We start from the raw sequence: 27,647 nt of genomic DNA on the forward strand, positions 1-27,647 counted from the left end.
CAAGGGATGTAAAGGACCTCTTCAAGGAGAACTACAAACCACTGCCCAGTGAAATCAAAGAGGACACAAACAAATGGAAGAACATACCATGCTCATGGATAGGAAGAATCAATATCGTGAAAATGGCCATACTGCCCAAGGTAATTTATAGATTCAATGCCATCCCCATCGAGCTACCAATGAGTTTCTTCACAGAATTGGAAAAAACTGCTTTAAAGTTCATATGGAACCAAAAAAGAGCCCACATCTCCAAGACAATCCTAAGTCAAAAGAACAAAGCTGGAGGCATCACGCTACCTGACTTCAAACTATACTACAAGGCTACAGTAACCAAAACAGCTTGGTACTGGTACCAAAACAGACATATAGACCAATGGAACAGAACAGAGTCCTCAGAAATAATACCACACATCTACAGCCATCTGATCTTTGACAAACCTGAGAGAAACAAGAAATGGGGAAAGGATTCCCTATTTAATAAATGGTGCTGGGAAAATTGGCTAGCCATAAGTAGAAAGCTGAAACTGGATCCTTTCCTTACTCCTTATACGAAAATTAATTCAAGATGGATTAGAGACTTAAATGTTAGACCTAATACCATAAAAATCCTAGAGGAAAACCTAGGTAGTACCATTCAGGACATAGGCATGGGCAAAGACTTCATGTCTAAAACACCAAAAGCAACGGCAGCAAAAGCCAAAATTGACAAATGGGATCTCATTAAACTAAAGAGCTTCTGCACAGCAAAAGAAACTACCATCAGAGTGAACAGGCAACCTACAGAATGGGAGAAAATGTTTGCAATCTACTCATCTGACAAAGGGCTAATATCCAGAACCTACAAAGAACTCAAATAAATTTACAAGAAAAAAACAAACAACCCCATCAAAAAGTGGGCAAAGGATATGAACAGACATTTCTCAAAAGAAGACATGCATACAGCCAACAGACACATGAAAAAATGCTCATCATCACTGGCCATCAGAGAAATGCAAATCAAAACCACAATGAGATACCATCTCACACCAGTTAGAATGGCGATCATTAAAAAGTCAGGAAACAACAGGTGCTGGAGAGGATGTGGAGAAATAGGAACACTTTTACACTGTTGGTGGGATTGTAAACTAGTTCAACCATTATGGAAAACAGTATGGCGATTCCTCAAGGATCTAGAACTAGATGTACCATATGACCCAGCCATCCCATTACTGGGTATATACCCAAAGGATTATAAATCATGCTGCTATAAAGACACATGCACTCGTATGTTTATTGCAGCACTATTCACAATAGCAAAGACTTGGAATCAACCCAAATGTCTATCAGTGACAGATTGGATTAAGAAAATGTGGCACATATACACCATGGAATACTATGCAGCCATCAAAAAGGATGAGTTCGTGTCCTTTGTAGGGACATGGATGCAGCTGGAAACCATCATTCTTAGCAATCTATCACAAGAACAGAAAACCAAACACTGCATGTTCTCACTCATAGGTGGGAACTGAACAATGAGATCACTTGGACTCAGGAAGGGGAACATCACACACAGGGGCCTGTCATGGGGAGGGGGGAGGGGGGAGGGATTGCATTGGGAGTTATACCTGATGTAAATGACAAGTTGATGGGTGCAGCACACCAACATGGCACAAGTACACACATGTAACAAACCTGCACGTTATGCACATGTACCCTACAACTTAAAGTATAATAATAATAAATAAATAAATAAAGATGTATATGAAACATTAATGAATTATTTGTTTAGACTTGGGTACTATCCCCAATATACTTCATTAGGTATATGGAAATTTCCCCAAATCTGAGAAATCCAAAATCTGAAACCCTTCTCATCCCAAGCATTACAGATAAGGGCTACTCAGCCTGTATTAGTCTAGATAGGATAGTTGATGCTGTGATGCAAATTAACAAAGGCCTATTGTATGTGTAGTAATCTCTTCAGAACACATGTTCTCAATAAGATGGCTAGAATTTGACAATGACTTTCTTAGGGTACTTTCTCTTTCCAGCTAGTTTCTCTTCCCCATTTCTTTCTCTTTCCCAGGAAGAGAAAGTCAGGAGGTTAACTTTGAAGTTTTGGTGGTGTGGACAACAGCAGAGAACAGTGATCCTTCTGTATGCCCCAAAATAGAAAAGAATCCAATATTAGTGAACAGTTGTAATATATACAATGCTACATGCCAAGTACTAAGTCTTTTGTACATATTAATTTATTTAACCCTTACCAAAAAAATGAGTCAGACTCTATTATCAGCCCTGTTTTATAGACACAGAAACACACATGGTGAGGTTAAATAACTTGTCCAATGTCAAATGCCTAGTAAATGGTATAATTAGAATACAAACCCCAGGGATTCTGGCTCCAGAATTCTATATCGTAAGTGTTCTGCTATGCCAATACACATGACAACTCTTATGCTTATTCACCAGGTAGAAGAAATAAATATAAGAAACGATTTTGTCTTGTCTTTTACTTTGAGTGAGCATGGTGTTTTGGGGGAACAGAAAAGGAGAATGGCATCTCTGAAACAAGGTTTCATCTTGGGAAATGTATTTGTCTGTCTCGCATTGCTACAGACTACCTAAGACTGGGTAATTTATGAAGAAAAGAGGTTTAATTGATTCACAGTTCTGCAGGCTGTACAGGAAGCATGACTTGGGAGGCCTCAGGAAACTTGCAATCATGGTGGAAGGTAAAGGGGAGGCAGACACATCTTCATATGGAAGAGGAGGAGGCAGAGAGAAGTGGGAAGTGCTACACACTCTTAAACAACCAAATGTCGTGAGAACTCACTATCTTGAGAACAGCAAGGGGGAAGTCCGCCCCTATGATGTGATCACCTCTCACCAGACCCCTCCTCCAACATTGAGGATTACAATTACACATGAGATTTGGATGGGAACACAGACCCAAACCATATCATTCCACTTTTGGCCCCTCCCAGATCTCATGTCTTTCTCACATTGCAAAATATAATCATGCCTTCTCAACAGTCTCTCAAAGTCTTAATTCATTTTAGCATTCACTCAAAAGCCCAAGTCCAAACTCTCATCTGAGACAAGGCAAGTCCCTTTTGCCTATGAGCCTGTAAAATCACAAACAAGCTATTTACTTCCAAGACACAATGGGTATATAGGTATTGGGTAAATGCTCCTGTTCCAAAAAAGAGAAATTGGCTGAAACAAAGGGGCTATAGGCCCCATGTGGTTCAAAACAGGAGGGCAGTCATTATATCTTAAAGTTCCAAAATAATCTCCTTTGACTCCATGTCTCACATCCAGGGCACATCAATGCAAGGGGTGGAATCCCAAGGCCTTAGGCATCTCTGCTTCTGTGGCTCTGCAGGGTACAGCCCCGTTGGTTGCTTTCACTGGCTGGAGTAGAGTGCCTGTGGATTGTCCAGGCACATGGTGCAAGCTGTTGGTGGATCTACCATTTTGGGGTCTGAAGGATGGTGGCCCTCTTCTTGCAGCTTCATTGGGCAGTGCTCCAGTGGAGACTCTGTGTGGGGACTCCAACTCCATATTTACCCTTTGCATTGCACTAGTAGAGGTTCTTCATGAGGGCTCTGCCCCTGCACCAGACTTCTACTTGAACATCCAGGTGTTTCCACACATCCTCTAAAATCTTGATGAAGGCTCCTAAGCCTCAACTTTTGCCCTCTGTCGACCCACAGGCTTAACACTATGTGGAAGCCACCAAGGTTTGTGGCTTACTTCCTCTGAAACAGCAGTCTGAGATGTATTGGAGGCCCTTTTAGCCACAGCTGGAGCTGGAGCTGTTGGGATGCAGGGAACCATGTCCCGAGGTTACACAGGGCAGCAGGGCTCTTGGCCCACAAAACCATTCTTCCTTTCAAAGCCTCTGGGCCTGTGATGGAGGGGCTACCACAAGTCTCTGAAATGCCTTCGAGGCATTTTCCCCATTGTCCTAGCTATTAACATTCAGCTCCTATTTACTTACGCAAATTTCTGCAGCCAGCTTGAATTCCTCCCCAGAAAATGAAATTTTATTTTCTACCAATCATCAGGCTGCAAATTTTCTAAACTTTTATGCTCTGCTTCCCTTTTGAATATAAGTTATAGTTTCAGATCATCTCTTTGCTCACATATATGACCATATGCTGAAATTTCTCCTGCCAGATAACCTAAATCATCACTCTCAAGTACAAAGTTCCACAGGCCTCTAGATGGAGATACAACATCCCCAGTTTTTTTGCTAATTCATAGCAAGAATGACCTATACTCCAGTTCCCAATAAGTTTCTTATCTCCATCTGAGACCACCTCAGCCTGCACTTCATCGTCCATATCACTATTTCATTTTGGTCACAACAATTTAACAAACCTCTAAGAAGTTCCAAACTTTCCCTCATCTTCATGTCTTTTTCTGAATCCTCTACATTGTTCCAACTTCTGCCCATTACCCAGTTCCAAAGTTGCTTTCACATTTTTAGGTATCTTTATAGCAATGCCCTACTTCTCCAATACCAATTTTCTGTATTAGTCCTTTCTTGCATTGCTATAAAGAATTACCTGGGTAATTGATGTAGAAAACAGTTTTAATTGACTCACAGTTCTGCAAGCTGTACAGAAAACATGGCTTGGGAGGCCTCAGGAAACTTACACTCATGGCAGAAGGCAAAGGGGAAGCAGGCGTATCTTCACAGGGCAGAGCAGGGGAGAGAGAGGGAAGGGGGAAGTGCTACACACTTTTAAACAACCAGATCTCATGAGAACTCAGTCACTAACAGCAGAAGAGCAAGGAGGAGATCCACCCCTATGATGCAATCTTCTACCAGACCTCTTCACCAACACTGAGGATTGCAATTTGACGTGAGATTTGAGTGGGAACACAGAGCCAAACTACATTCAGAAAATAACAGAAACTAGAGTTATCCAACATCATATTCATCTGAAAATAATTCAGAACAGTGCTGGAGTGGACATGGGGAACCTATATATCTTGCTGGCCTTCCACAAGCAGTGCTGCAAGAGCTGTCTGTATACTGCAGCCTGTCCAAACCAAATATGGGTAGATGTTCACATACCTAACACTTTAATGTACTGAAGCCACGAAGACATCATTAGAAGTTTGTATATTTGTGCTCAGGGCAATTGATCAATTAATAAATATTTATTGAGCCCTCTATGTGGCTCTGTTGTGTATTTATAATTTACAAGCACTTTGGGTTTGCTACAGGTAAATAGCATTTGCTTTTGGACCTACTAAGAATAATAATTTTACTGATTTTTTTATTATTCCAAAATTTCAAAAAGGAGTCACTCTTTCAAGCTTTCACTGCACTAGAGGCTTCTACTTTTATAACAGTTGTCTTGATAATCTTTTATTTATGATTTTAAAAGTAATTTCTTGTTCTGATGAAATGATCTTAAAAGGTGTTTCAATAGCTTTATATATTTATAATTAACATTTAACAATTCTACTTAATATGCAGAACTGTTTATTTTCAGAGTTAAGGTGATGGGTCTTGGGTTTCAACCATCTCAAAATGATAACAGTATCTTTTTGCCTGGCCCTTCGTGATAATATAAACCAAATTCTTGAAGACAATTACTAGATTTCTCTTAGGTCTTATTTCAATGTATTTCTGGAAAAATACCCTTAAAAATGTCTCTTTACATTCACAAAATATCAGGAAAGACAATAATTCTGCATAGTAGCTAGTGCTAATCTTTCCTTAGCAATGAGAATCACCACAGTAATAAAAAGTGTGAATGGAAATGACATTGTGACAGTTGAGCCTTCCAATTTTTTGAATTCTTAAGGATTTGTAAGATGAAAATGTCTCTTTCATGGTCCAAATAAATGTTTTTTACTGAAGAAGAAAGATGAGGCTATTAAAATGGTCTTATTTCTCCAGGAAAATATTTTATGACTGTGTCTACATGGTGCCAAGGCATGATCGATTTGGTGATTTCAATAAGGTTAAAGAAATCAGGCAATTTTGTAAAAAAAAAACAAAAAAAAAACTGAGTTGGAATGATAATTTCGTTGAATGGGAGTGTTTGGCTGCCTTTAGCCTTCAACTGGTATTGTTTGTGTATAGAGTTACAACCTGAGTCATTTGTCTTCTCATGTGTCACCACTATAATCCATGTCTTCAAAAACACCAATTACAATGTCAAATTATGAAATCAATGTTAAATAATTATCATGAGGATACTTTCTTTTCTATAGGTTGTAGAAATTAAAAACTGAAATGGAAAAATGTAAAAAGCACCTTGGAGAAAAATAAAGCTATGTTTCAAAGATATACTTCAAACCAACTAACATTATCTTTTAAATTTATTTTTACAATAAAGATATTTCAAGCTGAAAGAAGATATCCCCTCCATTCCAAAACAGCATTATCCATTAAAGGAGGAGAAATATTACGTTTCTATTTTTGAGATAAATTGAAAATATTTATATTTTCCTCAATAAAACACCTACCAAAAATATAACCCCCAAAGTTATTTGAATTTATGCATTTTCTTGATTGAAAATTATAATTTATATTCTATAGCCCACGACACATACCTGATTCTTTTATATAGGAGAGATCATATTGATAAAGAATATGAATTAAGCCGGGTGCAGTGGCTCATGCCTGTAACCCAGCACTTTGGGAGGCCAAGGCAGGCAGATCACTTGAGGTCAGGGTTTCAAGACCAGCCTGGCCAACATGGTGAAACTCTGTCTCTATTAAAAATACAAAAATTAGCCGGGCATGGTGGCAGGCACCTGTAATCCCAGCTACCCAGGAGGCTGAGGCAAGAGAATCACTTGAACCTGGGAGGTGGAGGTTACAGTGAACAGAAGTCGCACCACTGTACTCCGGCCTAGGCCCTAGAGTGAGACTCCATCTCAATTTAAAAAAAAAAAAAAAAGAAGAAGAAGAAGAAGATGAATTAAACATAAGAAAGCAGTAGCTGAGTCTTGAAGTACTGTGAAAGGAAAAAAAAGTAGCCACATAAAAGCAAATTTAAAAAAACTAAAACTAAAACAAATCCAAGCATGATAGAATAGAAAAGTTTGGTTCAAAATATCAGGACCTGTCAGCATCACGTACTTCAATTCAATTGAATACAATCTACTTTTACCCAAATAATGTGAAAAGAAAAGAGCAATCACACTATCTAGGAGAGGAGGACAGTTACCCTGTGTTGTAGAAAGCCCATGATATTTAGTATTAGGGAGGTCTCTAGCCATATTTTTAAAAAATACATAAATGTAATGCTACACAAATACTCAGAGCAGATAATCACAATGTTTTTTTTTTTCAGAAAAATTATGTGCTATATTTATACTTCTCCACATATTCAGAGTTTGTGTAGATGTGAAAGCTGTGTTTCTTCATTTTATAAAATCAACCAAACATTGATTATGGAGCACGTTTGTCATTTATGTTGATCTTTAAGGTAATAATATTTTCTAAATCAATCTTTACACTATCAACAAACATTTCCTGACAACTAACTGTAATGCAGAACTAGACACTGTTGGGGCAACACCAGCATTGACAATGGTGTATTTTTTAAGTGTAATAACAATTGAGTCCCTCCAATTAAGAGCACAGGATCTACAACCAATTACCTTCCCTCCCTTCACCCTTTTCCTCCTTTTTCTTTACGTAAATGTTTATTGAGAGTCCACTTAGTACAGAACACTGTACTGGGTACTGTTAGGGACTCTTCATTTAACTAAAGTGAAGATAAATCAGATATATGAACCAACTTCCACAAGAAATTACTTATGACCAATTTTATAAAGTTCAATTAGGACTAAGAGAGCTTCAAAGCATTATATCATATTGAATATCCCGGCAATATCATATCTCAGGATTGTGGTACAACTGATATGAGACTCTTTCCAGAGCATCTGTTCTAGCCTGCTAAGGTTTCTGTACTTTCTCTTATACTGTAGAAAATTAATGAAGTTTACTCGATTCAATATTTGGTCTCCTACTTAGCTAACTGAGTACCAAAAGCTCATTTCTCTTAATATGATGGCAAAAGTAGTGATTACTTCTGGCTAAATGGAGAGTGGAAAAAGGAGAGCTTTTTTTTTTTTTTTTTTTTTTTTTTTTTTTTTTTTTTCCTTATTTCCTCAGACTGTGCCAAATTATAATGAAGGATATGGAATGGTTCTTGGTTCTTGGTCTGTTTGTGTTCTAATCGCCTACATTTCAAGTCTCAAGAGCTTGTTTTCTCTACTACAATTTGCTAACTTATGAAACAGTTTTCTATACCAATTGAGAGTTTGCTCCATTGAATTCTGGTGCAACAGAAGAGGTAAAAGTTATTTGGTTCTGACAACCCAACTTCAGCGGAAGGATTTTGAGTTGTAGTTTCCTTTTTGATTTTCAAAGAACAATCTGACAAGTTTATAAACAATAAGCACACCATCCATTTTGAACAGAAAAGAAGAAAAGAAAAAGCATAGTGTCTGCCCGTCTGTGATACATAGTGACAAAAGAACAGAACACTAAGCATTCATTGAGTGCCTAGTGTGAGCCAGGTGCTTTGCTGTCCTTATTTAGTCTAAAAATTAAAACTCCCAAGGGTCAAATCTATATTAGTTTGCTGGGCTACCATAAGAAAGTGCTACAGACTCAGTGGCTTCAACAACAGAAGTTTATTTTCTCAATTTTGGATGTTAGGTAGAGTCAGAATGCCGAAGCGCCCCTTTGGTTGTGGGCTGGGAGTCAGTGTATTCTGCCTGAAATCAAGAACTGTGGTTTGTCCTTTGTTCAAGTTTAATGCAAGTTTCAGAAGGTAGCAACGGAATCATTCCACCTCCCCATTTCTTTTCTTACATATTTAAAACTTTAACAACAGAAACCCACATGATACACTGTAGTTTTTGCAGAACTGTGAATATAGCACAAATACACTTGTATATCATTGTAATAAAGCAAGGCATTTTTGTTCATAATGTCGACAAAAATCATTAAACTCTGTAAAATATTTGAAGAGATTCATTCTGAGCCAAATATGGGTGAACCTGGCTTGTGACAGAGCCCTAAGGTGGTCCAGAAAGGCGGAACAATTTAAAGTGGGTTGGGTGGGGGGACTCCGAGGTCTCCCTCGAAGATGGAGATGTTTTGATATAAGGTCTTTATTGTTTAATAATTTGGTAATTCTAAAAGGTCTTAAGAAATGACCAAGAGCAGAAATAAATATTAACCATTATAAATTCCAGAGGTGGACTAAGCTGATGGAAAGGGGTGGGGGTTTCAAGGAGTGGTGATAATGCTTTAAAAGGTTTTAATTGTTGTTTTATAACTGCTGAATCTCATAATCTTTCTGGTTTACCCTAGGTGTGTATCGTCTGTAAAAGCTTTCCTTTTTGTCATACTAGATTTATCCTGTCCTTTTCTAGTCTGTAGTGAAGCTCAATAAAAAGGCCAGGTGTTTCATAGTAGATAGCCAAATAAAATTTTAATAACAATAGACTGCAGAATAATAGGCATAAAAAGTTTTATATAGAGAATACAGTAAATATATGTTAGAGTACAATTTCCCTAATTTGCTCCATCAGTCAAAACTGAAAACTCTCCTGAAGATATTGCACCTCTCCCTCTATCTTATTAACTAAGTGCCTTATTTGTTGACTATGTTACATTTTTTTTCTTCAGGTTTTGTTGGAAAATAGATTTCTCCCATCTTCTTATGTAGTGTTTAAACAGCTTTACCTAAAAATAAAAATAGGTCAGTATACTGGGTGGAAAAATTGATGAGACCTCCATTTCAACCCTTACACTCCAACTTTAATAATCAAGACTTCAGTTGATATAAAATAGTCATATTACCCAGTCCCCTGACACTTTTTGTCCCTCATACCTAATCCTTTCATCAAAGTGATGGATTTTAGTTTCAAAATTACAGTTCTATTTGTATAGTCCATCTTTTTCTAACAACATCACAAATCCAAGTTACTCTTTTAAAGGCCACATTGAGAGTAAGCCCTTAACAGGTCTGATTTATTTTACCTGTCTCCTACTCTCTCATACTGAAATCAATATTACCTGTATGTATGTGGTGATGAGAGATTGCTACATGGATAAAACATCTAGTTTTCTCATGCATATTCTTTTGAACAATCTAAGGGGCATAGCCAGACTAGAAGTTATAAAATGCAAATAAAATACAAGTTTCAATTTTTCAAAGATTCATTTCCCACAACAGCACAGCATGAAGAGAAAGGCAGTATGAAGTGCTTTCAGTGTGTGGGAATCATGATTTCAACATTATACTCTTGTAAACCAAAAGATATCTGAGACAGGTCTCAATCAATTCAAAAGTTTATTTTGTCAAGGCTTAGGACATGCCCAGAAGGAAACAAACAAACAAACAAACACAGAATCACAGAAATAGTCTGTGGTCTGTGCCTTTCTCCAAAGATGAATTTGAGGGTTTCAATATTTAAGGGGGAAAAATGGGCTGGAGGAGAAAAAGGGAGGGTATGGTAATTCACATGTTGCAAGAGAAAAGGAGGAGGTGGGAGAATAGTCAATTATATATTCATCTCCTGCTCAGTAAATTGGCACTTTACATAAGATAAGGTTAACATAGAGTAGCTACCTATAGAGTAGAAACTGCTCTGACATTGGCAACCACAGGATACTGGCAGAACCCTGGAAAGCTGTGGGATCCCCTGGAGATCTAGCACTCAGCATGGGCTGCCCCTATGGGAAGGGAGAGTGCAGCTAGCCAAAGTGCCCTTTGGAAAAAGGGAAATGTGGTGAGGTGCCGTTCTCCAAAGGGACCAGCACCAGTGGCCAGAAATGGATGCGGAGAAGGGGTAAGCTTCCGCTCCCCCTGTCTACTGTTGTGGATGCAGCAGAGGCCTTCCCCACTGGGTACTGTTGTGGGTGCACCTGGAAACAACCTTTCCAGGACTATTTATGGTGGCTAGACCTGTGCTGGAAGTGTGCCCCTGCCACACAGGGCATAAGGTGAACATAGACAATGTGAACACATACGTTGCATGAAGGGCAGGGTTTATCTCCCCTTCATGATAAAGCGGACCCAGAGCAGCAGTGTCCCAGCAACATAGTACAGACAAGCCACAGAGCTGTCTGCTCTGAAGTGTGGGAAGAGGCTCTCCTCCGAGACCATTTCAGTGATAGCCACCAGAGGGGTATTTTTGCAGACCTCAGTCACATGACTGCTGGGAGACAAAGGACAGTGTCTATATGAGCTGAAGGCAGCAAGCCCTGTGAGAGGGGCATGATAGAGAAGCAGACCACGTTCCTGGTGACCAGGACAAGAAGCTAGTGTAGCACCTCATGCCCCTCTCCCTGAGACCTCAGTGTGCCCCAATGAATTCTCTCCATCACCGTAGTCCATGCAGGTTCTTCCACTCGTCATCAGGTTACTGAAGAATAAGCCAGCTCTTACTTTTCATTGCCACCCAATGACTGAACTGCACCACCAACTAAAACATTCTGCTGTCAGAAGGCATATTGCTAGTGTATGAGATAAGCTTCCTGAAACCTCTGCACTGCTAGCCCCATAGAAGATAATTTGTTGGACCTTATGCCCAATACACCACTACAACAAGCAACATTTACGAAAACCACTGCACAAAAGCTATCCATAACCAAGGAACCCCAGATCCTTAACACCCTGAAAGTACCCAGTAAGCAAGCCAAATGATCATACACAATATATACGACAGTCAAACCCTCAAGGGGAAAAATAATAGAAAATTAAAACGTCCCATTCAAACAATAGTAAATTAAAAAATAAAAAGAGACAGCTTCTTCAGGTGGGAAGTAATCAGCACAAGAACTCTGACAGTATAAAAACACTGAGTGCTTTGACACTCACAAAAGATTGTACTAGATCTCTAGAAATGGATCCTAACCAAAATGAAAAGTTAGAAATGACAGATAAAGATTTCAAAATACAGATTGTAAGGGAACTTAAGGAGATCTAAGAGTTAGTTGAAAACCAATACAAAGAAACCGGAAAAACAATTTAGGATATGAAAGACAAGATAGATATAATAAAAGCAAACAAACAAACAAAAAAAAAAAACTACTGGAAATGAAAACTTCACTGAAGGAATTTCAAAATACAGTTGAAAGCTTAAGCAATAGACTAGACAAAGCAAAAGAAATAATTTCAGCACTGGAAGACCGGTCTTTTTAATAAACCCAGTAAGAAAAAAAAAAAAAATAAAGAAAAAAAGGGTTTAAACAAATGGACAAAGACTTTGAGAAACATAAGATTATGTAAAGTAACCAAGCCTACAACTTAAAGGCATTCTGAGAGACAAGAAAAAGTAAGCAATTTGTAAAACATATTTGAGAGAATAATTCAGGAAAATTTTCTTGATCTTGCAAGAGAGGTAAACATCCAGACACAATAAATTCAGAGAGCAACTATAAGATACCACACTAGACAACGATCACCAGGGCATATACTCCTCAGACTATCTAAGGTCAACATGAAATACAAAACAAAACAAAAAAAATCTTAAAAGCAGCTAGAGAGAAATGTCATATCACCCATTAAGGAAAACCCATCATATTAACAGTGAACATCTCAGAAGAAACTTTATAAGCCAGAATTCATCACCACTAGACCAACCCTACAAAAAATGCTCAAAGAAGTTCTAAACGTGGAAAAGAAAGGACAATACTTACCACCATAAAAACACATGTAACTACAAAGGTCACAAATCCAATAAGGCAACTACATAATTGAAACTGCAAAGCAACTAGCTAACAACAGTATGAAAAGAACAAAACCTCACATATCAATATTAACTTTAATGCAAATGGCTAAAATGCTCCAATTAAAAGATATAGATTGGCAAATTAGATTTAAAAACAAAGCCCAACCATTTGCTGACTAAAAGAGAGCCACCTCACATGAAAAGATACATACAGACTCAAAGTAAAAGGGTGGAAAAAGATATATTATGCAAATGGAAAACAAAATACAGCAGGAGTTGCTATTCTTGTATCAGATATAACAGACTTGAAACCAACAACAGTAAAAAAAATGATAAAAAGAACATTACATAATTATAAAGAGTTCAATTAATCAAGAAGATTTCATTATCCTAAATATGTATGCACCCAACACTGGAGCACCCAGATATATAAAGCAAGCACTACTATACCTGAAAAATGAGAATGACTTTGGTACAATAATACTGGGGGATTTCAAAACCCCACTGACAGCACTAGATAGATCATCAATGCAGAAAATTAACAAGGAAACTCTGGACTTAAACTGGAATATTGACAAAATGGACCTAATAGACATTTACAGAACATCTTATCAACCAATTGCAGAATATACATTTTTTTCTCATCTGCACATGGGATATTCTCCACAATTGACCACGTTTGGCCATAGATCAAGTATTAATAAATTCAAAAAATGGAATCATATCAAGCACCTTCTCACATCACAGTGGGATGCAATTAGAAATTAATAGCAAGAGGAACTCTCAAAACCACACAAGTACATGAAAACTAAACAACTTGCTCCCAAAAGACTTTGAGAAAAACAACTAAATTAAGGCAGAAATAAAAAACAATTTTGAGACAAATTAAAATAGAACCATAATATACAAAATCTCTGGGATACACCCAAAGCAGTGCTAAGAGGAAAGTTTATAGTGTTAAATGCCTACATCAAACAGATCTATAAGGAACTCAAATAAATCAACAAGAAAAAAGCAAATAGCCTCATTAAAAATTGGGCAGAGGACATGGGCAGACATTTTTCAAAAGAAGACAGACAAGCAGCCAACAAGCATAAAAAATGCTCAACATCACTAATCATAAGAGAAATGCAAGTCAAAACCGTAATGAGATACCATCTCACACTAGTCAGAATGGCTATTACTAAAAAAGTCAAAAATGTCAGGTGTTGAGGATACTGAGAAAAGTGAACGCTTATACACTGTTGGTAGGAATGTAAATTAGTACAACCTCTATGGAAAACAGTAGAGTAGTTTCTCAGTGAACTAAAAATAGAGCTATTTTTGACCCAGCAATCCCACTACTGGATATTTACCCAAAGAAAAAGAAATAATTGTATCAAAAAGACACCTACACTTGTATGTTTATCACAACACTATTCACAGTAGCAAAGTCATGGAATCAACCAGAGTGTTTCATCAATGGATGACTGGATAAAGTAAAAATGGTATGTATACAACTTGGAATATCACACAGCAATAAAAAATAATAAAATAATGTGTTTTGCAGCAACATGGATGGAGTTCAAGATCATACACCCAAGTGAAATAACTCAAAAACAGAAAATCATATACTGCGTGTTCTCACTCATAAGTGCGATCTAAACAATGGGTATACATGGACATGGAAAGAAAAATAATAAACAGCTTGGACTCCAAAATGGGGGAGGGTGGGAAGGAGATGAGGCTTGAAATATTATCTAGTGAATATCATTTAAAATATTCACTATTCAGGGAACAGGTATGCTGGAAACCCAAACCTCACTATTGTACAACATATCCATGTAACTAACCTACACTCTGAATCTCTCATTTAAGAAAAATTAAAAATTCCAAAACAGAGAAGTTTTTCTGTGTCTGTGTGGGACCAGTGAGCTATATGGCATGGCGAAACACAATTTCCTTTACTTTCCATTTTCTTACTTATAAAGTCGGGGGAGGGAAAGTATTCTAGAGGAATTCTAAAATTCATTTAAGCTCTGAATACATAACTGTCTACTTCCTGAGTCGAATAATTACACAATTCTTTCACTCTGATTTTTAAAATTATGGAATATATAACTGGAAGATATGAATTTCAGCAGAATATATGCCATGCTTTTATAAATGGCTCTAAAATTTTTTATTTATTTCACAGTGGGTAGATTATGACACAAACAGTAAAACGTGTTTTAATGTTACTACAGTCTACACCCTTAATCATAAAATTTAAGAGAAAAAAACACAAACTATCTCACAGTCATCAAAATATTAGGTGTGCAGTGTTGCTTAAACCCAATTCATCTGTTTTCACTTAAACATATTGAATATATTCCCCACCTCTAACAAGACATAGTTTAGGGAACTAAGTCTCTAATCAACGTAATACTCAGCTCTCCTTTCCTCATTATTTACCTCACTGACAGACAATTTCATTAACCTCCTCCTGTGTAATAATTTTCTCTTTCACATGCTCAGGGAAAACATTTTCTAGCTGCACAATTTTGTGACCATGGTAAATGACATGTGTTTTCTGAAATTTGCCAAGGAGATAAACTCTGACACCTGTCCTATTTAAGCTAGCTTGAAAATAATGGGGGGTTCTTTTTGTTCATTTGTATGAGAAACTTAGAATTTTAGATTTCCATTAAAAAGGTAGTGATACTTCAGGACTTTGTACATCAGGGCATCTCATGACATTTGCATTTTAGAAATGGATCTGACAACACTATATTGAGAATAATGAGAAATCCATCTTGAGTATGGTGCAAAATCCAAGCATGCAGTGATTGTCTCTGTGTTACTGATTTTATCTGTAGGATTCAGTAGTTCTATCATTGGGTTGTGTCTTCACCAACTGAAGAGTTTAACTGCCTCCACGGGGTTGAAAACAATTACTGAGTGTTTTTAGATATAGATAGACACTGAAGGGAAAATTACCCAGTTATTTGGGGCTTCGTGAAGATAGGGCAAAGGCAAGTGCTCTGTGGGACACCTATCATCCACAGAAGAATGCCCTTTTAAGCTTACTTAACAACAAGGGGCTATCACAGAATTTTTCCAGTTGCATAACCACTAAATGGGACATATAGACAGATATATTTACTGAGGTGAAATTCTGAGGTTTTCCATTTTACAATTAGCCAAATCATAAAATGGTCAAAGAGATAATCATTTTCTCAACTTGTTTAGATCATCTGAAGCTCTAACCATTTAGACTGCTAAACAATGTATACAGACAATTCTTTCATTAATTCACTCAATTACCTCTTACAAAGAGATACTATGAAAGGAACTTGGGACACAACAATGAATAAGTAATACACACTTCTTTCCCCAAGTCGCTTAGAATCTAGTAGGATGAAAAACATACAGATAGATTCAATAGAGTGTGTGCCAATAGATGGAGGTACAAGATCTTATGGCAGTGCATATGTAGGGAGACATCCAATTCAGTTTGGGAGTGGTTCATAAAGATTTCTTTCTTTCTTTTTTTTTTTTTTTTTTTTTTTTGAGACAGAATCTCACTCTATTGCCCAGGCTGGAGTACCATGGCGCAATCTCGGCTCACTGCAATCTCTGTCTCCCGGGTTCAAGCAATTCTCCTGCCTCAGCCTCCTAAGTAGCTGGGATTACAGGTGTGTGCCACCACACCCAGCTAATTTTTATATTTTTAGTAGAGACGAGGTTTCACCATGTTGATCAGGCTGGTCTCAAACTCCTGACCTTGTGATCGCCCGCCTCGGCCTCCCAGAGTGCTGGGATTACAGGCATGAGCCACCGCACCCGGCCATAAAGATTTCTTAAAACAGGATAATTTGAGCTAAGACTTGAAAGATTATTAGTTTGCTAATCTGCTGGGCGAGGCAGTAGTGCATTAGAAGCAAAGGAAATAGCAACTGCAGAGCTCAGGGATGGCATGAACAATTGTTTGAAGGTGACAAACACAAGATCGTGTTGTGGTGGAAACGAGATTTAAGAAAGAAATCATAATAATTAATTTGTTTTCTTACCTGCCGTTTTCACTAAAAGTCAAATGAAGAATAATGCCAGTTAATTGAGGGCTCTGAATAATTAAAGGTTTCAAAAACAACAATGAAATAGCAGGGGAGATGAAGGGGTAAATATAACTATACTACATGAAATACGGTCCAAGATTTTGTTTTTATTTAAAGAACATGCAACTGACTGTGGTGCCAGGTTGGACAGTAGTGGGTCTGATTCAGCTGTGGTGTGTGTATATGGTTCTTTTTATTTATTTATTTTTTTACTGTAATTATCATCATGTGTTCTTGTCAGCAATTCGAATTCACCACGGAGATAATGCAAATTTTATCAACCATGCTGCTTTCACTCAATCTTTTTCTTTCTCTCTCTCTCAACCCCCTCTCCCGACTCTCTCCCTTCCCTATCCTTCTTCTTCCTCTTTTTCTCACTCACTCTGTCTATCTTGCCTTGTTCCAAAAATGTCATAAGGCAAGGCAGCTTAGCAGTCTGTAAAGATGCATGCAATACAATAAGAGAACATAGATTGAAAATAAGTGAGAGTATGAGGCAAAGGAGAAATGAAAGCAATAATGTAGAGGAGAACTAAATAAGTGGGATTAGCCAAGAAGAACATTCCATGAAGGCCTTATAGAACAGGAAAAGCTAGGCTACAGTGTGGACTGTTGACCTTCTGGCATGCACCATGAAGAGGGATACACAGTTACACGATTCACAATGTCTACTGGGCAAGGGCAAACCATTGTTCAATAGAAACACCACTTGTCCTATCCTCGATATCTCCCATGGGAAGACACTGCACCCTGAGTTTATCAAACAAGGCACATCAGAACCACAGACAAATATATAAACCATCTCAAATGTCCAATGGATTTGTCACCATCTCAAACTTTTTTTTCAATGTATTCTAAGTAGGTAATCCTTTCTTTTCATGATGTGGGTCCAGTCTCACTTTGTTTAGTTGCAAGATTTTGGTGGATTTCTATGAGGCTTTTAAAAAAGAAAAAAATATATTATTATTACTCAATGATGCTGTTTCTCAAGCAATAGATGCCAATGCTTTATGCCTTGAAATTCCTCTGCCAAGAAGACTTCAATCTCTCCTGTCACCTAGCAACTCTCAACCTGTCTGCATTGTAACTCAAGGTTTACTATGTGTGATTAGATTCTAGAAGAGAAAATGATGAAATGTATTGAGGTGATACTTGTGCATTACCCAGTAATTTTCCCATAGGATGCAAAGAAATTTAAATTGAGAAATAAGACAGATAGTGGGTGACAAAATTATTTTGTTGCTTTTGACCATAGTAAATAGTATCTCATCAGTATCAGGGACCATCGTTTTTAATTATCATAAACAGTGAAGAGAAGGAGCTGGATTGCAGAGAATAAAGTTACATCTATATTACACAAAAGCACTTCTTCAGTTCTGCAATCACCACACATTACACGTACACTATTTCCATTGAAAACAGTGTGATTCATAAAATCAAATTTATTACCTAAGGTTTTTTTTTTTTTTTTTTTTTTTTTTCTATTTTAAACGGTTCTGTCCATTTGAAGAAAAGAATTTGATTTAAAGGTAAACAGATATCTACCAGCCTACTCCCAACACTTTACAGGGCAAGCTGCAGGCAAAAATCCAACAGTAACAAAAAGAAATCCTATATAAAACTAAGTGCATTTCACTTGTCACCTTTGTTCTGTGGTTCCTGTGGAGGGAGTATCCATATGACTAGGGAGCCTTCAATCCTAAGAAGTCTTTACTTGTGAAAATAAAACTTAGCTAATTAAGATGGGCAAAATGTGACTCATAAAACAGAGATAGACATTTACGCCCTGAGCTTTAAAACTCGTTATAGCTCTATGTGTGGGGAAAATGCAGGTGTCTTTGCAAGAGGCACTTGGAAGACTAGTTCTGAGGACAATGTGAGAAGAGGCACACTGCTGGCTGAAATAACCTCAATATCCCTTGCAGGAATGCTGAATCTGCCTCATTTGGAACGGGCCCCAAGGAATGTTTTTCACCCACTGCTTACATAAATTTTCTGACTAGGTAGTAAAGTTGCAATACTTTGAAAATGCCTTTTAACCATATTTTTACATAGAAAGCAACTTTTAAATATACTGATATATTTCTGTGTTTAAAGAACATTAAACATTCAATTTTAAAGGTGACTCTTTCCCATACAGAACGAAGTTAAAATGAAAAAAGGAAAACACCAATCAAGTCCAAAATTATAATTCTCAAACAAATTCTCCTGAGAGTTGTTCAAGGTGATGGGGACATTTCCTGCCAAGAATTTATAAGGAAAACAGTTCTGGAAGGAACTATTAATTGTGCAGTGGGATTATGTCTCTCATTAAGAGTTTTTATTTCCATGAGCTATCCCACGCCCTATACCCTTCCTGGTAGCAAGTTACATGCTTAAGGAAGCAACTCTTTCAGTAAACTAATGAGTGTATGATTGTAAGATATTTTTTATTCCTGTGTCATTATCTGGATTCAGTCAGCACAACAAGGTCCTTAAATTGGCCTTTACCTTAACTACCTGAACACCTTGTGGGTGCTATCAAAATGTATCTAGCTGATTATTATTACTTCTTCTGATTTTGAATAATAATAATTTCAAATATTGCTCTTAAACTTGAATTTCTAGCCTTGATATGAATTTTAGGTACATTCTTTGTTTTTTGTTATTGTTTTTGTTGTTTTGAAACGGGGCTTTGCTCTTGTTGCCCAGGCTGGAGTGCAATGGCACAATCTCGGCTCACTGCAACCTCCGCCTCCCTGGTTCAAGTGATTCTCCTGTCTCAGCCTCCTGAAAAGCTGGGATTACAGGTGCATGCCACCACGCCTGGCTAATTTTTATATTTTTAATAGAGACGGGGTTTCATCATATTGGTCAGGCTGGTCTTGAACTCCTGACCTCAGGTGATCCACCCACCCCGGCCTCCCAAAGTGCTGGGATTACAGGCATGAGCCACCATGCCCAGCCTGCTATGTTTAATTTTAAACAGATGAATAAATTTCCTGTTGTAACTCATAACTTTATGACTTGCGTTAACAATGGTGAAGCTGGCTGGGATTAGGTAAAACTGGATGACTATCCCGCTTCAATATGAGTTTGAAAGCAACCAGGTTGTCTAGTGAAAAAAAAAAAGTAGAAAGCAGACAGGCTTTTCAGAAACCTCACGTTCTTTCGTCTCATGAAGTTTCCCCTTGAGACAAAGGATAAAAAGTCATGCAGAAGAAAGCAAGGGTCATAGTAAAATAAAACATCTTATTTCCAGTTAGAAATAGTGTATCTTTATGAAACTGATGAATTGCCAATAACGTCTCTGCAAGTACATGGATTGACAATGTATTGTGTAATGTAGATCGTGATTTGGACTCTGATAATTCAATCTAACTTGCTTTCCTTGGTTGATACATCTCTTCTTTCCCTGAAGGTAATCCCTGCTGTGATAGAGCAAGACTTAGGCCTACAGGGAGTAAAGGACTTTCTTCGCCTAATAACATATCTAGTAGTTCCCTACAATCCTTTTGATTTGAGATTCACCACCTTCTTTCACAACTTCCAAATGCAGTCTCTGGTCTAGCTATTTTTGAATGACTGAACTCTTCCATTTCATAAAATTCCCTTCCCCATGAACAGTCGGGCAATTTCCAAGAGAGGCCACTAGAAGGCAGCTCATGCATAACTAAGTCCCTGCTGATCCGTAGAACAGCTACCAAACTGCTCAGATATCACAAGGAAGTACTCTTTTACAGAATTACTCAAGACCCTCTAGAGCCACAGTAGAACTTTATGCCCATGACACTCCCCTGAACTCCATAAGGTAGGTATCAATCTTCTTTTTCCGATTCTTTCTAAAGTGTCTTTGGTTAAGTTAGTACAGAGTGGGTGTTCCCTTACGGCAGTGTCCCAACTCACATAATCAGAAGTACAACAACCTTACCATACCTTTGCACAATTTAACCCATAACTTTAAGGGATAAAAAGCATATCTCAGAAAAAGTGTGTTGGCATCAGAGATTGGGTGTATGTACAAGACCATGTGAGTGGGGATTACTGTGTGTGGAAGTACATGGTATTATCACCACATAGTCATGCAAGTCAAAACCCTATAAATCATCCTTAAAATCCCCTAAGATCCGCAGCTACCTTTCACTACAAATTCCTATCAATTTTACCTTCCAATTAAATTTTGATTCTGTCCACTTCCAGTACTATAGTCCAAATAACCATCCATCATCAGACTACAACACAGCCTCAGCTCCCTAAACTTCTCCCTGCGTCCACATTTGTCTATTACATCCTATATCCCATATTGTAAGTAGAGTGATTTTTAGAAACACAAATAGTTTTAATGATTTCCAGTTGTTCTTAGGATGAAGACCAAAATTCTTAATCTGGCTTATGAAGGCCCTGAAAGACTCTGCCTAGCTCTCTCCAGCCTAACCTCCTTACTCTCCCCATAGTTCTCTGTGCTCCAGCCACACAGGGCTTCTGTCAGCTCTCAAACTCCCTAGACTCCCCTGTATATCAGGACTTTTGCATGAGCTGTTTCTTCTGCATAGATTGCACTTCCACACTTCCCTTGCTTCACCTGCTTAATTTCTACTAAGCACTTAAATTTCTTCTGAAATGTCAATTCTTTTGAGAAATTTTTCTTGAATTTGCCCCAAGAAAACATCATGTCCCCTTGATGTATATTATAAAAGCTCTCTGTTTTTTTCTTGTTATTAGTCCAGTTTTTAATTATGTATTTGTGCGATTATTTTGATAACTATCTCTATCACTAGAATATAAGCTCAGCGCATGTGTTCTGTTGTAGTCACCGTCTTATGCCCAAAGACAGATAGTAACTGCTTAATGGGTATATGTAAGGGGATGAACGAGAAGAATAAATGAATGAAAAACAGATACTGACACTCAAAAGGAGCCCATAGGTGCTGTGTCCTGTTATCTACTGAGTTATAAATTAATAACCCTTTAGATAGATGGGAGGCATATACAAACTTCCATTAAGTTCACCAGGAAGCATGGCTCTTTTGAAAGAAATACAGAAAGAAAGCGTTATTGTTTTTGTTAGTATAGATGGAGGGAGAAAATGGATTAATCATATTTAAGGGATAACAAGGGAGTAGGTAGAATGTTGTTAATATAGGTGAACAAAACACAAAGTTAGGTAGGTTCCAATTTTAGAAAGCTTTAAATGCTATTTAGAGAGAACGTAGGCCACTGTCAGCCAAATGACATGGACAAGCAGGTAAGAAACCCAACAAATACAATTATGAATTGCACTGGAAATCAAAAGCAAATGGGGCTAGTTGGTTTGAATTTGGCTTGTTTAAAATATGCTCACTTATTCATGAAGACTAAATGCCAGAAACAAACCAGGTATCCCTCCAGAGGAGAACAGCTAAATGAAACATGTTATATGCATATAATAAAATATGAGTTGGCAATTAAAATAAGTATACTATTGTTGCAAAAAAGAAGATTTTAGACAATTTAACACCTTTTCATAATGAAAAAATTTAACAACTTCAAATAAAAGAGCATTATTTCAGTATAATAAAGGCCACATATGAAAAGCCCACAGCTAACAAATTCCACTTAAAATTTCTAAACTAATAAAAGAACTCGGCAAAGTTGCAAGATACAAAGTCAACATTCAAGAAACAGTTGCTTTTCTATACATTAACAATGAACAGTTGGGGAAAAAAACCAATTTCATTTATAATAGCATCCAAAAACATGAACTACTTAAAAACAGACATAGCCAAGCAGGCAAAACACTTGTACGTTTAAAGATACTAAACATTGCGAAAAAATTAAAGGAGACACAAATAAATGGAAAGGTATCCTGTGTTCATGGATTGGAAGACTTAATATTGTTAAAATGTCAACACCGGTTAAAGCAATCTACAGATTCAGTGCAACCCCTATTAAAATTTCAATGGGATTTTTGGCAGAAATACAAAAATCTATTGGAAAATTCATGGAATCTTAAGGGATCCCAAATAGTGAAAACAATCTCAAAACAGAAATATAAATTTGGAGGTCCCACACTTCCTGATTTTGAAACTTATTACAAAGTGAGTTATTAAAACAGTATGGTAATGATTTAAAAATAGACATATAAACCAATTGAATAGAAGATGAGCCCCCAAATAAACCCTCACATATATGATAATTTTATGTTTGATGAGGATGTCAAGATCATTCAATAGAGCAAGAACAGTCTCTTCAAAAAATGGTTCTGGAAAATGAAATATCCATGTGCCAAAGAATCAAGTTGGATTCTTACCTTACATTGTATATATAACATAACTCAAAATTGATCAAAAACCTAAATGTAAGACCTGAAACTGTAAAACTTTTGGAAGAAAACATGGAGAAAATGCTTTATAACATTAGATTTGGCAATGACTTCTTGAATCTTCCCGATACCAAGGAACGGGCAACAAAAGAAAACTAGGTAAGTGGGACTACAACAAATTTAAAAATCTGCTGTGCATCAAAGGACATAATCAACAGAACGAAAAGGCAACTGAAGGAATGAGAGAAAACATTTGGAAACCACATACCTGATCAGGGGATAACATCCAGAATATGTTTTTTAAAATGTATGCGGTAGTTAATAATGAGTGTCAACTTGATTGGATTGAAATATACAAAGTATTGATCCTAGTTGTATCTGTGAAGGAGTTGCCAAAAGAGATTATCATTTGAGTCAGCGAGCTGGGGAAGGCAGATCCACCCTTAATCTGGTGGATACTATATAATCAGCTGCTAGCGAATATAAAGCAGGCAGAAAAATGTGGAAAGGAGAGACTGGCCTAGCCCCCCGGCCTGTATCTTTTTCCCATGATGGATGGTTCTCACCCTTGGACATTGAACACCAAATTCTTCAGTTTTGGGACCCAGACTGGCTCTCCTTGCTCCTCAAATTGCAGACAGCTTATCGTGGGACCTTGTGATCATGTAAGTTAGTACTTAATAAATTTCCCTTGAGATATATATACACACACACACACACACACACACACACACATATCTATATCCCTTGATAGATAGATAGATAGATAGATAGATAGATAGATAGATAGATAGATAGATAGACCTCCTATTAGTTCTGTCCCTCTAGAGAACCCTGACAAATATTTATTTCAGTACCAGGAGTGGTTTTAGAGGAACAGAATATTAAGGATAGAGTTCTTTTGTTGGTTTTGGGATTTCTGGAGTTGGCTGCTTAATAAGATTAGACCCAAAAATGCTAAGGAATCTACTTTTAATAGCATAGAGAACACTGATAGTCCTTGATGTGAACTATTTAGAGAGTTATGCAAAATAAATGCATTTGGCACTCCTGAGTCACCACTTGTGAGAGACAAGGAGTCTAGTGACATTATACACATTACCTTTGACCATATGTGGAGAACCAAGGAACATGATGAAGCTGGTTGGTTGGTCCTAAGTTCAGTGGACAAAGTGATGAAAGAAAATGATAAACTCAAGGATTCTGTCTCCTGGCATCAGAAACAGATACTGAGCCTCAAATCTGCTAAGATTGCCCTGAGTGAGTCTTACCTCCTGTAGGGAAAAAGCTAAAACTGTGAAAAAACAGACACAAGTTCTTATCATGGAAGTGGCTGACCTGCAACAAAAGATGCATGCACAGCCTCACTAGGTGTCTACTGTTAAAGCAAGGGCACTGATTGGAAAAGAATGGGACCCTGCAACTTGGAATGGACACATGTGGGAGGACCCTGATGAAGCTGGGGGCATTGAGTTTGTAAACTCTGATGAATATTTTTTGCCAGAGGAGTAGCTTCCCCGTCCCCAGTAGTGGCCACATCCTCTCCCTGATCCATGCTGCCATCAGCCTTTCCAACTTTGTCTGAGGAGGTAAACCGTGTGTTGCCTGAAGCAACAGTCATACACTCCCCTGAGGCAGTTGCCAGGCTAAGTAATGTTGATTCTACTCAGGAACCACCTTCAACACCCATGTTCGCTTCTAGACCTATAACTAGACTAAAGTCCTAGTGGGCCCCTGGAATTGAGGTTGAGAGTGTGACCCATGAGGAGGTGTGCTCCACTCGAAGAGAACAGTTTTCTAATTTATATAAACAGAAATCTGGAGAACAGGCATGGGAATGGATATTAAGTGTATGGGATAATGGTGGAAGGAACATACAGTTGGATCAGGATGAATTTGTTGATTTGGTCCCACTAAATAGGGACTCTGCTTTTAATGTTGCAGCTAGGGAATTTAAAAAATGGTTTATTTGCTTGGTTAGGTGAAAAACGGATTAAAAGATGGCCCACTGTGAGTGAACTGGAAACGCCTGATCTCCCTTGGTTTAATGTAGACAAAGGGATCTAAAGGCTTAGTGAGATGGGGATGGTGGAATGGATTAGTCACTTTAGACCTATACATCCCATCTGGGACGGTTCAGAAGATATATGCTTAAACAATGTCTTGCAAAAGAGATTTGTGAGGGCAGTACCTGCATCTCTGAAGAGTCCTATAATTGCTCTCCTCTGTACATCAGATCTAAAGGCGGAACTGTAGTCATTCAATGACAAAATGTAAATACAATGAGAATAATTAGATCCCGAGGTGGCAGGGGTCAAGTGGTGGAACTCAATCATCAAAGGCAATGTGAGCATAGCTCCCATAATGGACAGCAAAGACAAAGCCACAATCAGAATAGTCAGACTCTTGTAGAATCGCTGGCATTGGCTAATTAATCACGGTGTGAAGTGAAATTGATAAGAAGCCTACTGCATTCTTAATTTATACAAGCAGAACACTTCTAGGTTGAATGGACAAAATACTAATTTGAATTATAAAAACAGAGAATCATGGCCCCTCAATCAATTTCCAGAATTGAGCCAGTTTCCGGACCCAGAATCCCTTGAATGAAGGGGAGGCTGGGTCCCCTTGAGGAAGGACCCCACTACATTACCAACAATTTATGCAGTGAATCTTTCTCCCATCCTTCCCCAAGGAGACCTCCGGCCTTTTACCAGGATAACTGTGCACTGGGGAAAGGGAAATGATCAGACATTTTAGGGACTACTGGATACTGCCTCTGAGTTGTTGTTGATTCCAGGGGACCCAAAACATCATTGTGGTCCTCCAGTTACAGTAGAGGCTTACGGAGTTCAGGTAATTAATGGTGTTTTAGCTCAGGTTAGACTTACAGTGGGTCCAGTGGGTCCCCAGATGACTCATCCTGTGGTCATTTCCCCAGTGCCAGAATGCATAATTGGCATAGACATACTTAGCAGCTGGAAGAACCCCCACGTTGGCTCCCCGTCTGGTAGGGTGAGTGCTATTATGGTGGGAAAGGCCAAATGAAAGCCATTAGACATGTCTCTACCTAGAAAAATTGTAAGTCAAAAACAATATCACATCCCTGGAGGGACTGCGGAGATTAGTGCCACCATTAAGGACTTGAAAGATACAGGGGTGGTGATTTCCACCACATCCTCATTCAACTCTCCCATTTGGCCTATGCAGAAGACAGATAGACCTTAGAGAATGACAGTGGATTTTCATAAGCTTAAGAGAGTGGTAACTCCAATTGCAGTTGCTGTACCAGATGTGGTTTCATTGCTTGAGCAAATTAGCACACCTCCTGGTACCTGGTATGGAGCCATTGACTTGGCAAATGCCTTTTTTCTCCATTCCTGTCCATAATGCCCAACAGAAGTGTTTTGCCTTCAGTTGTCAAAGCCAGAAATATACCTTTACTGTCCTACCTCAGGAGTATATCAACTCACCAGCTTTGTGTTATAATCTTATTCGGAGAGACCTTCATCACTTTTCACTTCTGCAAGATATCACACTGGTCCATTACATTGATGACATTATGCTGATTGGATACAGCAAGCAAAAAGTAGAAAACACACTGGACTTATTGATGAGACCTTTGCATGCCAGAAGATGGGAAATAAATCCGACTAAAATTCAAAGACCTTCTACCTCGGTAAAATTTCTAGGGGCCCAGTAGTGTTTGGCCTGTCGAGATATTTCTTCTAAGGTGAAGAATAAGTTGCTGCATTTGGCCTCTCCTACAGCCAAGTAAGAGGCACAATGCCTAGTGGGCCTATTTGGATTTGGGAGGCAACACATTCCTCATTTGGCTGTATTACTTTAGCCTATTTATTGAATAACCTGAAAGGCTGCCAGTTTTGAGTGGGGTCCATAACAGGAGAAGGCTCTGCAACAGGTTCAGGTTGCTGTGCAAGCTGCTCTGCCACTTGAGTCATATGGACCAGCAGATCCAATGGTGCTTGAGGTGTCAGTGGCAGATAGGGATACAGTTTTGAGCGTTTGGCAGGCTCCCATTGGTAAATCACAGAGGAGGCCTCTAGGATTTTGGAGCAAGGCCCTGCTATCTTCTGCAGGTAACCACTCTTCTTTTGAGAGACAGATCTTGGCCTGTTACTTGGCTTTGGTAGAAACTGAACGTTTGACTATAGGTTATCAAGTCACCATGCAACCTGAACTTCCTGTTATAAACTGGGTACTTTCTGACCCACCTAGCCATAAAGTGGGTCATGCACAGCAGCATTCCGTCATCAAGTTGAAGTGGTATATACGTGATCGGGCACGAGCAGGTCCTGAAGGCATAAGTAAGTTAAATAAAGAAGTGTCTTGAATTCCCATGCTCTCCAATTCTACCATCCTGCATTCTCTCCCGCAGCCTGCACTGATGGCCTCAGGGAGTTCCCTATTATCACTTGACAGAAGGAGAAGACTAGGGCTTGGTTCACAGATGGTTCTGCACAATATGCAGGCACTACCCAAAAGTGGACAACTGCATCACTGCAGCCCCTTTCTAGGACATTCCTGAAGGACAGTGGTGAAGGGAAATCTTCCCA

The sequence above is a fragment of the Macaca fascicularis genome, chromosome X, assembly GCF_037993035.2.
Source record: "Macaca fascicularis isolate 582-1 chromosome X, T2T-MFA8v1.1".
Classification (NCBI taxonomy): domain Eukaryota; kingdom Metazoa; phylum Chordata; class Mammalia; order Primates; family Cercopithecidae; genus Macaca; species Macaca fascicularis.